Source organism: Grammomys surdaster, unplaced genomic scaffold (assembly GCF_004785775.1).
Source record: "Grammomys surdaster isolate TR1022 unplaced genomic scaffold, NIH_TR_1.0 142, whole genome shotgun sequence".
Lineage (NCBI taxonomy): Eukaryota > Metazoa > Chordata > Mammalia > Rodentia > Muridae > Grammomys > Grammomys surdaster.
The window spans coordinates 4,977,847-4,993,781 of NW_021604600.1; the positions used below are offsets into that span (position 1 = coordinate 4,977,847).

Genomic DNA, 15,935 nt, shown 5'->3' on the forward strand with positions numbered 1-15,935 from the left:
GATTGATTTTCTGAACCTGGCCATGTGCTGCTGATTTCTGAGACTTGCCCTCTGCTGGCACTTCCCTGTGTGGGCAGCTGAGGGATGTGTATTCCCCAGGTAGAATCTTCTTTCAAAGCATCCCTGTTGCTCAAGCTCTTTCAAGGCAGCATGCATGGCGCATGGTGGAAAACAACACTTGGGGTCACCTTGTGTGGGTGTGCCTTGACCCTGCTGCCTCTGCAGGCCTCATGGTGGCTCTGGAGGGAGGACCTAGTGGCAGCATCGTCCGGGAGTTTACTCTCTGATACAGTAGCATTTCTATCCTATTCTTAGTTCATAGAAATGTTTAGCCTTTGAGACTCCTTTGACAGTTGTCTTTGGAAAAGTGATATGTGAGTAGGGGAAATGTATGTGAATGAATATGTGAGTGTGAGTGTGAGTGTGAGTGTGTGTGTGTGTGTGTGTGTGTGTACCTCTGAGGGCATGTTATAAAGGCTCAGTGTTACTATGGGGTGTCACTTCTGTTGCTCTCCTGAATTTTTGAGACATGGTTTCAATGGATTCACCATTCTGCCTAGACAGGCCAGTCAGTGACACCATGGGATTTGCCTGTCTCCACCCTGTCAGCACTGGCATTACAGGTGTGCTGCCATGCCTGGGATGCTGGGGATCTGACCTGAGAGTCTCATGCTTGAGCAGCAGGCACTTCACCCACTGAGCCATCTCCTTAGACCCTGAAAAATGTGTTTGCATGAATGGTATGTTGGCTGACTTTAGTGATAAATCTCTCCTTCTTTATGAAGCTCTGTGGAAAACTAAATCAGAATTAAAAGTTGAATAACTTACTTAGTGGGGTGTAGCTGAGAGTTAGAACACTAGGTATGGTAAGCTTCTGTGAGTAGCATGGCTTCTAACCCCAGCACCAGGAAATACAGACACAAGTAAGTCTACTGAACCCTGAATCTTCTCAGTCTAGGAATCTCCCCATGGATTCTGAATCTTTGTAGGGATTGTGAGCTGTTTTTGTCTCTGCCCAGTCTTGGGAGATTCGCAGAATGAAGTGAGGTCTAAGTGCTTGCTGTTTAGGTCGCATGTATTATGTGTTTAGTGAAGACAACTGATAGTACTGAATACAATTCAATACTGAATACAATAGCTGTTGCTAATATCGTGGTGGATATTCTTCCACAGATTTAGTCCTTGTAAAGTATGTATGCTTGATCTCTTTCAAAATGGTGAATTTTAAAAATAACTTCCCATCTTCACCTAAGAGTACACTGTGAGTGTACTCACAGAGAGTCTCACTCTGTCTAAAATGTGCTCCTATGACATAATTTCAACACTTTCTATGGTTTATAAACAACAGGGGCATTAATTAATACCTAGTAAAGCAGAGAAGATATAGATAATGTAGTTTTATATTTGGGAATCTCTGCAACATTTGATCCCAAGCACATGTGGATTCTAGAAATAAGTTATAGCAAAGAATGAAACAAATGAAGTCACATAAGACAGCACCAGACACAACAGCAAAAACTGTTAGATAGTCAGAAGGGTGTGAGGCCTCTCAAGTGAGTATGAACTCGGAGAGCCCAGAAGCCACAGGGGAAAGACAGGTAGATTTGGGGTAGATTTGCATCTAGGAAATGAAAAATACTTCAATACAAGAAAAGTCTCACCCACAGAGCATATCAGCTTGCTGGAGGCTGTCCTAAACAGATACCACAGGGGCAGGGTGTCTTGAACAGAGAAATGTATTTCTTACAATTCTGGAAGCTGAACATCCAGGACCAAGGTGTCCAAGGGGTTGCTTTCTATGCTCCTCCAAGCTCCCCATGCCTTTGTATGGTTGCTTTTCAGTGTATGCCTGTGTCCTGGTCTTCTCTTCCTGTGTATGTCCCTCTCGGCACACCAGAATGTTTATTGGTTAATTTACTGTAAAGTGTCTCAGCATCAGGTAGCCTAGACATTGCTAACATGTCTGCATCTCCCCTTGGACAGGCTGCATGTGGAGTTGCGACTGTGAGGAGCTGAGTTCTTTCCCCTCCTTTCTTACTAATCCTCTTTCTAGTTGGCATATTCTTTTCCAGGTCATGTTCCTGTATGGGATTAATCCTCATTTTGGTGTTTGAGTGGGGATCCCTGTACCTAATCCCCTCTTCTTAGAAGCACACCAGTCAGATCAGGTTAGAAACCCCCTATTTACTTTCATATTAACTCAACTGTGTCTTTAAAGACTGTCTCCATGTGCAGCCACATTCTGAGGTTTGGGGTGGGCTCTAGTGTTTGAATTTCAAGTGACACAGAAGCAGAAGTTGGATGAAGAGCTGGAGGTTCCAGCCTTGGTTGCCCTGGACTCTCTGCTATCTCCACTCCTCCTGAGCTGCCAGGACAAGGCGACCTGACCCCTCCATGCTCATAGGTAGCCAGAGTTCTTTAGATATAGATTTATATTACTGTCTAAAATACATAAAGAATGCAAAGGATTGATCTCTCCCCTCAGAGGACAAATATTCTGATCCACAAATGGGCAAATGAGCAGAGCACTTTCCAAAGAATAGAACAAATGGTCAGTAAACACATGGAAAATAGTCAACATCTTTAGCCACGAGGCGGGTGAAGATAGGAGACTGCACTGAGATGTTCACCCTAGTCAGAAGGCTATCACTAAGATGCAGAATCACCATCACAAAAAACCACAAAACAAAACATGTGTTGGGGCAGCCAGGAAAAGTCCTTTACACTGTTGGTAGGGATGACAGTGTAGCCACTGGGGGAACTGGTATAAAGGTCCTTCCAAAATCTAGAAGTAGAGTTGTCATACGATCCATTTATGCTACCCTTTTCTCCTCCCATCCCCACTGTGTGTGTGTGTGTGTGTCCATGCATGCACACATGTACTCAAATAAAAGTCAGTAATAGACAGCTGCACATCCGTGTTGATTGCAACCCTAGTCACAGTATCCGACTTATAGAATAAGCCTAGCTGTCCATCAATAGGTGAGTGGATAAAGAAAATGTGGTATGTATAAACAGTGGAGTGTTAGCTGTATAGAAGAATGATACTGTATTATTTTGCAGGGAAATGTAGGGAATAAGAGACCATTGACTTACAAAGACAATGATTACACATTCTTCCTCAGATGTAAAAAATATGAAAAAGTGGTTATGAAAGTACAGAGAGTGTTATTAGGGATGTGGGAAAACGGGTAAGAAAGAGTAGTAGGGAAAGAATATGACCATGGTAGGTCATATACATGCATGTAGATGACATAAAGGGATCCATTACTTTACAAAATTTATGTAATTAGCAAAGTAGCACAATGATGAAGACACCTCCTCTGTGGCTTACATCTTACTTCTAGCACTGTGAGCCTCGTTTCCTGGAATAGAGTCACAGCTTACTGTGACCATGTTTCCTTACTGCTGAGTGGTTATTCTAGGGAGATGTCAGTGCAGAACCAGATAACACTAGTGAGAAGCTACAGGCCTCGCACACTGCTGCTGATGCCAGCCACTGGCAGATGCCAGACCATCTCTCTCATCATGTTATTGTCCCATTTTACAGGAACTTGGAAATTGCAGTTCCACAATATTGAGCCACTTGCCCAGAGTTGCAGTGATGGGAAATTCTTGAGTTAAAGCCATCAACAGCAATGCCTTCAGGTCTCCTGTTGGTCTGTTAACTTTCGTTGTTCCTTGGCTTTGCTTTCCTACTTTTTGTTTCTCTGTCATTAGACCATGGACTGTTTCTATGACTCTGCATGGGAAGAGCTAGCTCACTGTTGGATAATGACTCTAAACCAAAGGGTTGTATCAAGCTTTATTTGACCACACCTTTCTCGATGGGTATCTCTATGGTCTCCATCTCTTGAAGGTGCTTACAAAGAAAGCTGCAGAGATTTCTGTATCTGTTGGAGCCCACTTATTAGGAAGAAAATGGAAGGAGTATGCATTTAAATTTTTTTGATACATGTTAAAAGTTGCCAGAGTACATACTTACTTCTGAGCTCCTGAAAGAGACCTTCATGTTATCACCAAGAAATGATATAGATTTAGGAAAAATGGGTTCCTTTTGTGCCCCAGGCACCTGCTGGCCCTTGATAAAAGCTTTTAATAATAAGGATGCTGACTCCTTGTACGATTACCATGAGATGAAAGAAAATATGTGGTTTGAGTGTGCGTATTGCTCTTAGAAGCTCTTATTTAGAGGTTAGTTTCTATTATCAAAATAACACTCTGTGCTCCTTTCTCTTCTGCATGAAAGGAGAAAAAAGTAAATACTTCCCTTCTGCTTTGAAACTGCTGCAGAATCAGTTTCTCTCTAAAGTTGAGAACTTGTGGGGAGGCCAAGGACTCCTTTTCTTATACGACTTCCCCCACGTGTGCTTAAGCAAAGAAACAGGATGGCTTTAGCTCTAGAACAAGATTAGTTTTCTGGGGTGGAGGTTTGTGGCAGATGGCAAAGTTCGTGAGCCATGCCCCTGTCCACCACAGGGGTTTCGGCAGCACAACACTGCCTTGAAGTTTTCTGAGAAGTCCAGATTAGCACTGATCAGAGAACAGATTCCAAGTTAGGCGCGCGTGTGTGTGTGTGTGTGTGTGTGTGTGTGTGTGTGTGTGTGTGTGTGTATGGTGTATGTGTGTGGTGTGTGCGATGTATGTGTGTGTGTCTGTTTTGTATGTGGTATATGTGTATGTATATGTGTATGTGTGTATGTATGTATGTATGTATGTATGATGTATGTGTGATGTGATGTGTGTGTGTGTGTGGTATATGGTGTGTATGTGTGTGTATGTTGTTGTGTGTGTGTGAACAACAATAAGCCAGACCTCTGAAGGCTGTTTTTCTAGCATAAGCCCTGAGGACAGGGTTATTTCAGGGGTTACTGTGCTATGGAATACAGGAATCTGAGTTCCGTAGATGATGGGGTTTCATTTGGTACAATGGTTATGATAGCTTTCAAATCCAACAGACTCATTTATGTACCTGGAGGTTCACTAAGATGAGTTACTGTGGGTGGTCTCCATTGACTGTATATTCTGTTATGGAGATATTACCTGACAAGAATGCTTGTTTTCATGGAAGGATGCTCCTTTTGTGCCTTGCTGTGATCGAAGCTGCTATTTGTCTTTTCAATGTTGGTTGAACACGTAAGACTATAGAATAACAACTGCATTTCCTAGTCTCCCATCTGCTTGATGTGGTTAATGAGGTTGGGTTTGGACAAATGGGATTTAACAATAGATGGTGTGTGTAATTTCTTGGCCTTAAAAGAATGTGTTTCCCTTTGCTGTTGGTAGAAATGAGAATGTGATGGTTAGACCTTGAGTTGTCTGGAGGCGTCGTACAGAGAAAGCCACATATTGAAAATTGTGGGGCAGCAAGATAGGAAGAGCCCAGTGGGAGCCCTTTGGATAAGATACAAAGACATTTCTGTTTTCTTTAAGCCATATTATTTTGGGTTTCCAGTTGCTCTTCGCTAAGTATAATTGGAGAAGATGCCTCTGCCTTTTATGTTCCAGACACCGTGCTGAGACTTTAGCAGCTCATCCTGTGAAGCCTGTCTAGAAAACACTTGTTGTTACCTACATTGTCTGGATGAAGCAACAGGTATAGAACAAGGGGACTGTGTTCAGATAGCAAAATAACAATGGTAGGCTCCTCTGAGAGTCTGTGACCTCTTCTCTCCCACCATGGCTTTTTTTTCTAAGTTAACAGTATTAGACATGAATTTTTTTCCTGTGGAACTAGCCCAAATTTCAGTCAGAATTTCATTGGTTACCCCTATAACAGGCATGCCACTATTTCACCAGCAGCCATAGCCATAACTTTCCTGGCAGGTTGGTTCATAAGTGTGTAAGACCGTTGATTTTCTACCCCAGGAGCCTGCTTAGTACCTTCTAGGAATGTGCAAGTTAACCATGGGGAGGAAGCTTTCAGCTCCATTTCCACCAACTTCCTGTCTGGTAAACAAAGCTTGTGGTGTCCTTAGCAACAGGGTCTTGTTATCTAAGTTGTAGTGGGCAAGCTTGCCATGGCAAGGGCTTGTATGGTCTGGGGGCCTCCATTACTGCTGTTTTGCTGTGTGAATATAATGTCAAACTGCTTTCACAATACAAATGTTCGTATCCATAGATTAGTGCTACCTACTGCATTGGTCAGAGGAGCTTCTGTTTGCGGTGCTGAGAGTTAACACAGAGGCTCACAGCTCATCAAATGAATGAGAGTAAAGTCAGTGACTGTTGAGTCTTGTTGTCCAAGACTCGGTGACATTACAGAAAAGAGGGTGTTGGAAAGAGCATGGGTCTGGATGATGGGAAGGATTGCTATATAAATTTGTTTTCTGACATGACGTGGCTATTATACCATGAACTCATAGAAGCCGTGGTTACCTCTAGAATGATGAGTCTGAGCCCACCCCTCTCCAAGGAGTTTTAGCAGTTGATTATTTCTGGGCGAGTAGAGCTATGTGCCTCAGTGATGTAGCCACTGACAAGTTGTCCTTGCCCAAGTAAGTCATCCGTGTTTATGCAGGCATCCCTAATTAAATACAGTGGGACACAGACAACAAACAGTAAGGAGGAGGGAGGTATTGAAGAGAAGGAGTTCCATGGGAAGGGGAAATAAACAAGAGAGAATAAGAAAGAGAATGTGATCAAAGTACATTATATGTATGCATTTCTGGCAGGATACATTTTAGACAAGAGAATTAATTACAAGTAGTTTGCCCAAGATTATGAACAAAATACCCTGAAGAATGTGCACCAAAAATGACCTTCTATTTAACCTGTTGGAAACCAGTTTTTGATCTTCATGTGTCCCAGGATGACTCTGACATCTACTTCTCCATCTGTGTGATTGTTTCCTATTGTGACGAGCACTGTGCTTGGTGCTAGAGAGGGAGCAGTAAACACAAGCAATCGGTGCTTGCTCTTGCAGTCCTCTAGTGTGGGAAGAAAGAGCCAATGACGTGAAATGACAAGCACAGTGAGTACCCAGGGCTTCGAGAGAGTACAACAAAGAATACAATTGGCTCACAGGGACAGGAATTAAACATCATCGTAGCAGTGTCCCTTGGGGTGTGTCTATGAGGGTATTTTCAGAAAGGAAGACTTGTGAAGGGTCTACTGAACAAGGAGCATCCCAAGTAAGAGATTAAGGATGAATGGGTGAACGTGTGTGTGTGTGTGTGTGTGTGTGTGTGTGTACAAGCCACACAGGTGCAAAGATATCATAGTCGGAATGTGCATTGGAATGTGCATAGCTGGAATGTGTTGGGAAAACTAAAAGTACACTGTGCTGAATCTGTGCAGAAGCAGGAAGGATGTACTGTATGAAGTGGAAAGGGAGCCATTTGGAGATTTGTAAGCCAGGTCCCAGACTTGAGGACTGCGTTCTAGGAGCAATGGTGAGGTATATACTTTGAAGTAACCGGTCTGTTGCTGGAGCGACAAGAGTCAGTGCACATTAGAGAGTCCCACAGTAGTTCAAAGAAGGTTGGGGTGGCTTAGACTAGAAAGATGGCAGTTACTCTGAATGACACCTGGGAAGGGACATGGTATGGCCTTGGGGAATGGAAAAGGGGAACGGCAGAAGGAAGTTCTGGGTTTCTGCTTGTGTTGCCTGCGTGGAAGCGTGCTAGCTTTATTCATTAATGTAGGGAACATAAAGGGAGGCAGACACTGGGGTAAGTAGAAGCCATTTGCTCAGTTAGCCTGTCCAGCAACCCTCTGTCTAGCAAGAACGCAGCCATATGACTGTGGTTTAAGGTTCCCCTGCTGAGTTCCCTCTGACCTGTTGCTCACTGCGTGGCAACAAGATTGCTACACAGCAAGTTCATAGATTCCTTTCCTCAGCTTTGTAGGCCTGGAGTGAGGGAGGGGATTTGCCTTTGGAGTTAAGAACTATGAGGGTAATGTGCTGTGGCCATTCCTGGTCACGGGAAAGCTGGCTTGTTCTGGGAAAGCCAAGACTTAGTTGAAGAGAAGCAGAGATGAGAGATGGAGCGAAAACCCATCTTTGTTCTTGTATTCCAGAATTCAGGCATGCTCAAATCTCACTCTGTTCCTAGCTACGTGGGCTACTGTTTTTTGTTTGGAGATTTAAACTAGTTTGGTGTAGGTTTCTCACATCTTCCTTGGCCCTGGATTAGTTAGACAAAATGAAAGTTTAAGTCTAAAGTGATGAGTTTCAGATGATTCTGGGTCATGCATGGATAGATATGAAATAGGCTTTTGGAGGTATGTATCTGAGCTTGTAGAAAGCAGGATAGGAGCTGGAACATAGGGAGTTATCAGCACAAAGGGAAATCAAAGCCACACTGAGGCTATTTTGCAATAAGAAAAATGGGTTTAGGATTGGGCCTTGAAAGTAATTGGAGAATGCAGAAAGTCTGACTTGTAATGAAGCAAGATACAGGAAGCAAAGATACAGGAGAGAGATAGGAAAAAGGCAGCTTTATTGAACTAAGTTTTAAAACGGAGGGAGTGGTGAACTGCGCTGAATGTCGCTAAAAGATGTTAAAAACAAAGTCTAAAAAAAGTCGGTTTGATTTTGATTCAGCTTGAGGAAGGGTTGACTTACTAAGATGTTTCTTAGCGTTCCTTGAGCAGAGAGATGCCAGATCCAACATCAGCAACATTTCAAAGGGCCAGGGATAACTGCACAGATCCACGTTTAGTTTAAGTTTCAGGAACTTGGGGAAATGGACCACCCCTCTAGCTGGCATTTAAGGTATCTTATTATGCTTTAGGCACTGTCTTCCGTGAGGTGGGAGGGCATTGGTAAGAGCACATTGTTACCTTGTGAAATTTCAGTCTTGGTAAGATGACAGACAAGCAAATGACAAGCACAATTTAGGTTAATAAATGCAGAATGTGTCATTTTGGATAGTTGTGGCTGTAAGGAAGAGAAGACATAATGAACAGTGACTTAGGACATTTAGAATTCACTTAGCCAGAAATCAAGGTGGGTGGTCCTGGAGTAGATTTAGCAGCTTACTGGTGTGTGACAGACAGGTTGCTTATATCCTTCCATTCTGTCATGTCACCTGTTGGGTTTTAGACTCCCTCTTGTTTTAGCATGGCGTGGAGATGGCAGGTGAAGGTCTTAGCATCATGTACACAGGGGAGTGTGCAAAGAGGGAAGAGGCAGAGTAGCAACAGGACTGTCTGTTTTCTAAGGTAGATTTTTAGTATTTTGCAGAGAAAAATTCCTTCCAGAATATAACAGTTTACTTCTTTGACACCTTACTGGCCACAACTGGCTTGGTTATATCCATTTTTTTTATTACCCACATATTTTTAAAAAATCTGTCGATCAAAACCCACTGTTCTAGACAACATTTCAGATACAAAGTATCTGAATATAAACATAAATGCAGTGAGTATAAGAGAAACCTTCTTCTTAGATACTATGAAATCCAAGAGTAGTGATGCCCACCTGTAGTTCAGGTTACCCACAAGACTGAGGCATGAAGGGAGCTTGAGCTTAGGTGTTCAAGGTTAGCTTGGTCAGCATAGAGAGATACAGTTAAAAAATTAATGGGGGCTGGAGAAATGGTTAATTTGCTGAAGTGCTGGCTTCATACACATGGGATCTGAGTTTGGAATCCCAGCACTCATGTAAAAGGACTAGGGTGGTATCATGTACCTGTGCACACATGTGCACACATGCAGATACATACATGAATTCATAAATGATAACATCACATGCAAAATTGTTAGAGTCTGACTCAGTAAAGGTCTTAGGTCTCAGTATTGTATACAGTACCATGGGAGTTACGTTCCACTGGGGATGGCAGAGCCTACATTGAAGGAGTGAGATGGTCAAAGAACAATGCTGAGTTTGTGAAGCCAGTCAGATACAAGTGGAAAGTAGAGAAGGCTTGTTGATAGAAGTGCTGCAGCAAATGACTGATTTAGGTAGAACATTTATCTTTATTTATTCTTAAAATTTTTTAAAATTTTCATCAGTTTTGTGTATGGATGTTTTGCCTGGACGTAGGCATGCGTACCACATATGTTCCCAATGACCATGGGCCAGAAGAGGGCTTCAGAACCCCTGGAACTGGAGTTACAGCTCATTGTAAGCTGCCACATGGATGTTGGGAATAGAGCCAAGGACCGCTGGAGGAGCAGCCAGAGCTCTTAACTGCTGAGCCATGTGTTCATCTTCTGGATGGAAATTTTCACTAGTGGGAATAAGCTACACTCTTGGCTATGATTGGCAAGTCTGAGACGTTGCAAGGAGGCCCATGTGACTAGCCCAAGTGACTACTTACTAGAATAAAAATAGGGAAGGGTTAAGACATGAGGTTATTGAGCTACCAGGGAGCCAGATCATATGAGACCGCTGAGTGAATGGGGAGCCATTGGTGAGTTTGATCAGGGGAGGGACATGATTTGTGGAGTGCCAGTTGTAAAAGGACCAGAGATAGCATAGACACTAGTTGGGAGGTTTCTGCAATACTCCAAGTGAGAGGGACAGGATTGTTGGACACAGGCAGCAAAAATCATGTAAATCCAGATTGTGAGGTGCAAGAGAAAATGAGAAGTCATGGGTGAGCCCTGGGTTTATGACTGAGCAGCCAGGAGGGAGAGCCTGCATACTGGGGAAGAGCAGGCTGGAGTCAAAACTTCTGTGTAAGACATGAGACACCCATCAGAGCCTCTGTGACTAGCCCAACTGACTACTTACTAGAGTAATTAAGGACAGTTGGATGTATGTGTCTGTCTTCTCTTGAACCACTCACTCAGAGGCTTCAAAGGAGAACAGACCATCAGAGCAGCCTGGTCATCTTTTCATGCTCAAACAAATGGCCAGTTTCATTAGCAAGGGCCTAAGGGGAATACTTTCTGGGTGGAAGGGACAGTGTGGCCATGGTGTCTTAAAGGAAGTAGCTTTCTAGGAAGTGCGGGACCTTAGGGACATGCATCTCATTTAGATAAAGAATAGATGATAAGTTGGGAAGGGTGTCAGGCACAAAAGGAATAGCATGTACAAAAGTATGCTACATGTGTATTCTCCATCAAGATAAAATCACCCTTCTCTTAAAAGTATCCACTGTGAACTTCATTCCTGAAAAGAGACTTTTGGGAAATATTAGATTTCTATTGCTGTAACAAATGCTCAGGATAAATCAGCCTGGAAAGTGGAAAGACTTGTTTTGTTCACAATTTAGGGTTTTCAAACCACCATCAGTTGGGCCCATTGGTCTGGGTCTGGGGAGAGGTGACAGGAGTGTTGACAGAGGAGACACCTCACCTCAGGATAGCCTTAGTGTCCCCTTCAGGGACATGCTTAAAAGTGACCTGACTTCCTTAGGCTCCATCTCCCCAGTAGTACCACAGGCTGGGCCCTGGGCTTCAGCCCTGGGGTCTTTGGAAAACATTGATCATCTAAATTGTAGGAGGAATAGTAACCCAGGTCTTACCTTGGTGATGCATGAAGTGTACTCTTTGCATATTGTCTGAGACTGATGTTGAATCACTACTTTTAATAGGGCCAGTAACGGTGGCCATTTTTGCTTTATAACAAAACAAATCTTTGGCTCAACTTGGGATCCATCCCATGTGCTGGCACCAAACCCTGATGAGACCCTAGCATGGCTGTCTTCTGAGAGGCTCTGTCAGCACCAGAAGATGACTGAGACAGATACAGACACTTACAGCAAATCATTGGTCTGAAGTCTGGGACCCCCGTGGAAGAGTTAGGGGACAGATTAAAGGAGCTGAAGGGGAGGGCGACCCCATAGGAACCAACAGAATCAACTAACCTGGATCCCTGGGAGCTCTCAGAGACTAACCCACTAACCAAAGATCATACATTGGCTGGCCTGTGGCCTCTGGCACATACACAGCAGAGGACTGCCTTGTTTGGCCTCAGTGGGAGAGAACACACCTAATCCTGTAATAACTTAATACTCCAGGGAAGGAGGATTGGAGGGGGGAAGGTGGGGGTGGGTGGATAGGAGAGTGGGTGGATTTTAAGGTGACCAAAGTAGCCATTGAATTTTAGGACATAGTTATGTTGATTTTCCAGAAAAGCCTGATTTTGCCAACCCACTTCCAGAAGAATGACATACCTCACCAAAGCTACTTCAGAAAGGAAAGTTTTATTTTGGCTCATACTTTGTGGGTACAGTCCATCATGACAGGGAAGGCAAGGTGACAGACCTGCTCTGACTGTGGTCTCAGGAGTGTGAGGCAGCTGGTCACATTTCATCTGCAGTCAGGAAGCACAGAGAGATGGATGCCAGTGCCCAGCTCATCTTCTCCTTTTTATCTAGTCTAGGTTTCTAGCTACTCACACTAGGAGTAGGTCTCCCACCTCATTTAACTCAGTTATAAAGTCCCTCACAGGCATGCCCAGAGGGTTGTCTCTGAGGCGATTGGATTCTAGATCCTATCAGATTGACAGTCACTGTTAACCATCACACTCGCCAAGGTAGCAGGAAGGCATGGTAGATGTGAGAAAGGCTAGCACAGGGGCAGGTAGAGAGCCAGCCTGAGATGCATCATCAGGCTTCTGGGTTTAATCTTAGCAGTGCAGAAGGACAAGAGTTTACAATGCATCTGCAGCCAGGCTTCTCCGGGCTTAGTATCCTTCAGTTCTAAGAGTGATTCTATCTTGACCATGTTGAGTTGCAGGAGAAGAAAGCTTATTTGAAGTTTGAGTTTACTAGGTAACTGCCCTAGGAGGATTTGACTGGAAGTGGGTTGGCAAATCAGGCTTTTGTGGAGAATCAACGTAGCTTAAGATTCATGACTACTTTGGTCACCTCAAAATTCGGATTGTTAACCTGGTAGTGATGGTGGTGGTGGTGGCTCTTTAATTCCAGAACTCTGAAGGCAAAGCTAGGAGGATCTCAATTTTTCAAGTCCAGCCTGGTCTGTAAAGTGAGCTCCAGCACAGCCAAGGCTAGACAGATAAACCCTATCTGGGGTGGGTGGTGGTGGGGCAAACAAACCATAAACCAAACCAAAACAAAATGCAAATCATTCTCCTTCCAAGTCCTCAGACAAAGCCCAAGACTTATAGTTCTGACATTTCCCAACCGGAAACTCCATGAAGAGGATTAGCTGGCTTCCCAGAGGCACCTGGTGTCTTGATCTATGTTCTCTGCACCATTCCTTTATTAAAGCCATTTTATTTGTATATGTCCAATGAACAACCTGCCCGGAGACTCCTCTGTTCCTCCTGCTTTATTTTTTACTTCGCCTTTTAGTCAGTGAGAAATGAAGCTGGCCCTGTGGGAAACTGCCTTTATCTCTTAGACAATACAAGGCAAGGGCATATGGGCAGAGAGTGGTGGGAGGAAGGTCACAGGATTTTACCACACCACCTCAGATGGCTCTGAGGAGAGAGATTGAGATTCCATCTGCTGAACATGAATGCTTAAGAACATGGGCCAGTCATGTGACATGCACCTTTATGCCAACTGCTTGACTCTGACTATTTATTATGCAGCCTGCTGGCTATGTGGCCTTGGGTACTTGTGTGTGACTCCGTTTAAGTATGCCTAATAGGAAGGCATTAACAGTATATCCTTCATGAAGGGGTTGTAAGGTTCAAATGAGAGGCACATGGGAAGCTCTGGAACATAAATTCTAACAAGGCAAAGCAGGAGATGTGGAGATTTTTTAAAAAGGAGAAGCCAGCTCCCTGTAGGAAGGGGCGTAGATAGGAGGATGTTTCTGCCCATTATGTTCCTTAAGCATGGAGATGTCTTTTCTCAAGACCTCATTGGTTTCAGCTAGGGAGCTGTACTTTCTAATATTGGGCGACTGCTTTAGTGATTGTCTGTGAACAGTGTGGGCAATATGTACATAGGTTATATTCATGATAAGGAACCCCAGTGAAAGCCCACACATCCTCAAACCATTCTGGTTTAAAGCCAGACTTGCTCAGCAGCACCCAGGAGTATGCGTTTGTCCATTAGAGTGAAATCTTTTCTTAACTCTCGTTGGCCCTTACATACTATTGATGAGGTCCGGGAGTTCTTCTCTAGACAAGAAACAACTTAATTTTTCTGAGTCCTCAGATTCTTCTTTCCGCAACCTTTTTTTGGGTCTGATAGGCCTTCCTGGAGACAGATGAATCTCACTCGTCCAGGCTTTCCTACCAGTGAGCAGGCTCTTTGCAGGTCTGCTCTCTGAGTCACACACCATTAAGACAGCAGAACCTGCCCTTGACTCTCTTTGCACAGCACAAACATTAGGATGCCATGATCATATTGACAGTGGAGAAAGATCTGGAAACCAAGGAACGGTGAATACAGCAAAGTTGCAGTTACACTGTTCTTTGCTGAGCAACTTCAGTAGCCATGCCTTCTGGGGATACTGGTGAGTGTGGGGGAAAAGGGTAGGACAGGGCATATTAAATGAAGTCACTATTGCTTGTTGTTCCATATGAAAGGGGGCTCTACCAAGTTCTTTTCAAAAAGAAAACAACGCACATTCTTCCGAATGTGAAACTACCACTTGATCCTGAAATACAGCTGCAGTGTGAAAATCCTTGTCAACTTTTAGAAGAGGTCAGGCCATTGATCACCTCTTTGGCTCTTTGGGAATGAATGCCACTTAAAATTTGCATAAATGCTGAAGGCCTTGGTGGCTGCAGTTCCCATCCTGTGTGGCAGCCTCAGCAGGACTTTGCTGTCTCTCAGAGCCAGACTTCCTTTGGTTTCCCCTGAACTTTTGGTACTGCATGATCTCCCCTTTCTCTGTTTCGTTCTTGCTCTGTTATCTCTGTTTTTTTTTATTATTCAAAAGAAGCTATCTCCTGTGTGTGCTACTATGTGAAGACTCATACCATACTTTTAATTCTGAGCTTTTTAAATTTTTCTCACGCATCATCTTCTAGGCCTATGCTGCTCTCCTAAGTGCCCTGGTCTGCAAGCATCCTCAGGATACTCTTTCTAGCAGAGAATCAGGGGAGTGGGTGGTTCCCTGAGCATTGCATTTATCTGTTCTGTCACCAGCCATTCAGTTTCAGGAACTGTCTAAGACTGTGATTTACTTACCACAGCCATGCTTGAAAAATAGTCCCCATTTGGCGGTTAGCAATAATTACACAGGATAGGAGATTTAGAAAATAGCTAAAACACATAGAGAGAGATTACGTTCTCTTACAACTTGCTGCCTCCCGGGGCTTTCATTTCTGAGCACACCCCTACATATGTGTTTGATTATCCATGTTAGCTTAAATTTGGATTATATCCTAAAGTTTATAATTGCTTTGTTTTTGTTCTGGTGTTGGGGACTGAACCCAGGAGCTTGCATGTGTGGGGGAGGTGCTCACTCTGCCCTTGCTGAGCTCCTTCCCTACCCTGCTTATTCTCACACTTTACCTTCCCGGGCTAGGCTTTGAACCCAGGGCTTCATTTGTGCTAAGCAAGTTGTATTCCACTGACTACACCCTTGAGCCACCACTGATTATTTCTAATTAAAGAAACCATTTGCATATTCTCATGTATCTGAATTTCCCATTACTACACTAGCTTTTATTTATTTATTTTACTATGCCCCAATGGTACAAAATGTACTTTATATAATTACCTAGAATAAATACACATGCATTTACAAAACAGTTTCGTGAAACCACTTACTCTTACTATGTACAGTGCATTCTTAAACATTTTCCTCTCTATTCTATTTAAAAAGCCGGCCATGACTCTCTAAATTGCCTTTATGACTCACTAATGATTTGTGACCCACAGTTTGAACACTACTCCATTAGCACATGAATTTTATTGGCAGTGTCGTGTTTATTGTACGATATGGGTCTAGTGTGCTGCATTTAACTGGCTTCATGCAGATGGACATTTGAATTGTTTTCAGTGTTAGAATAAATACTACACTGAGCAGATGCATATGGAACACACATATGTATATACACATGCGCATATGTACATTCCTTCCCCTCCTCCCTCTCCTCTCGCCTTTTC

The 15,935-nt window shown here is 43.5% G+C and overlaps 1 protein-coding gene across 1 annotated transcript in view; it reads left to right on the top strand.

Moving 5' to 3' along the window:
• Positions 1–15,935, top strand: part of Hs3st4 (heparan sulfate-glucosamine 3-sulfotransferase 4) — a 401,599-nt gene that overhangs the window by 17,943 nt on the left and 367,721 nt on the right. The gene's annotated exons all lie outside the window — the stretch shown is intronic.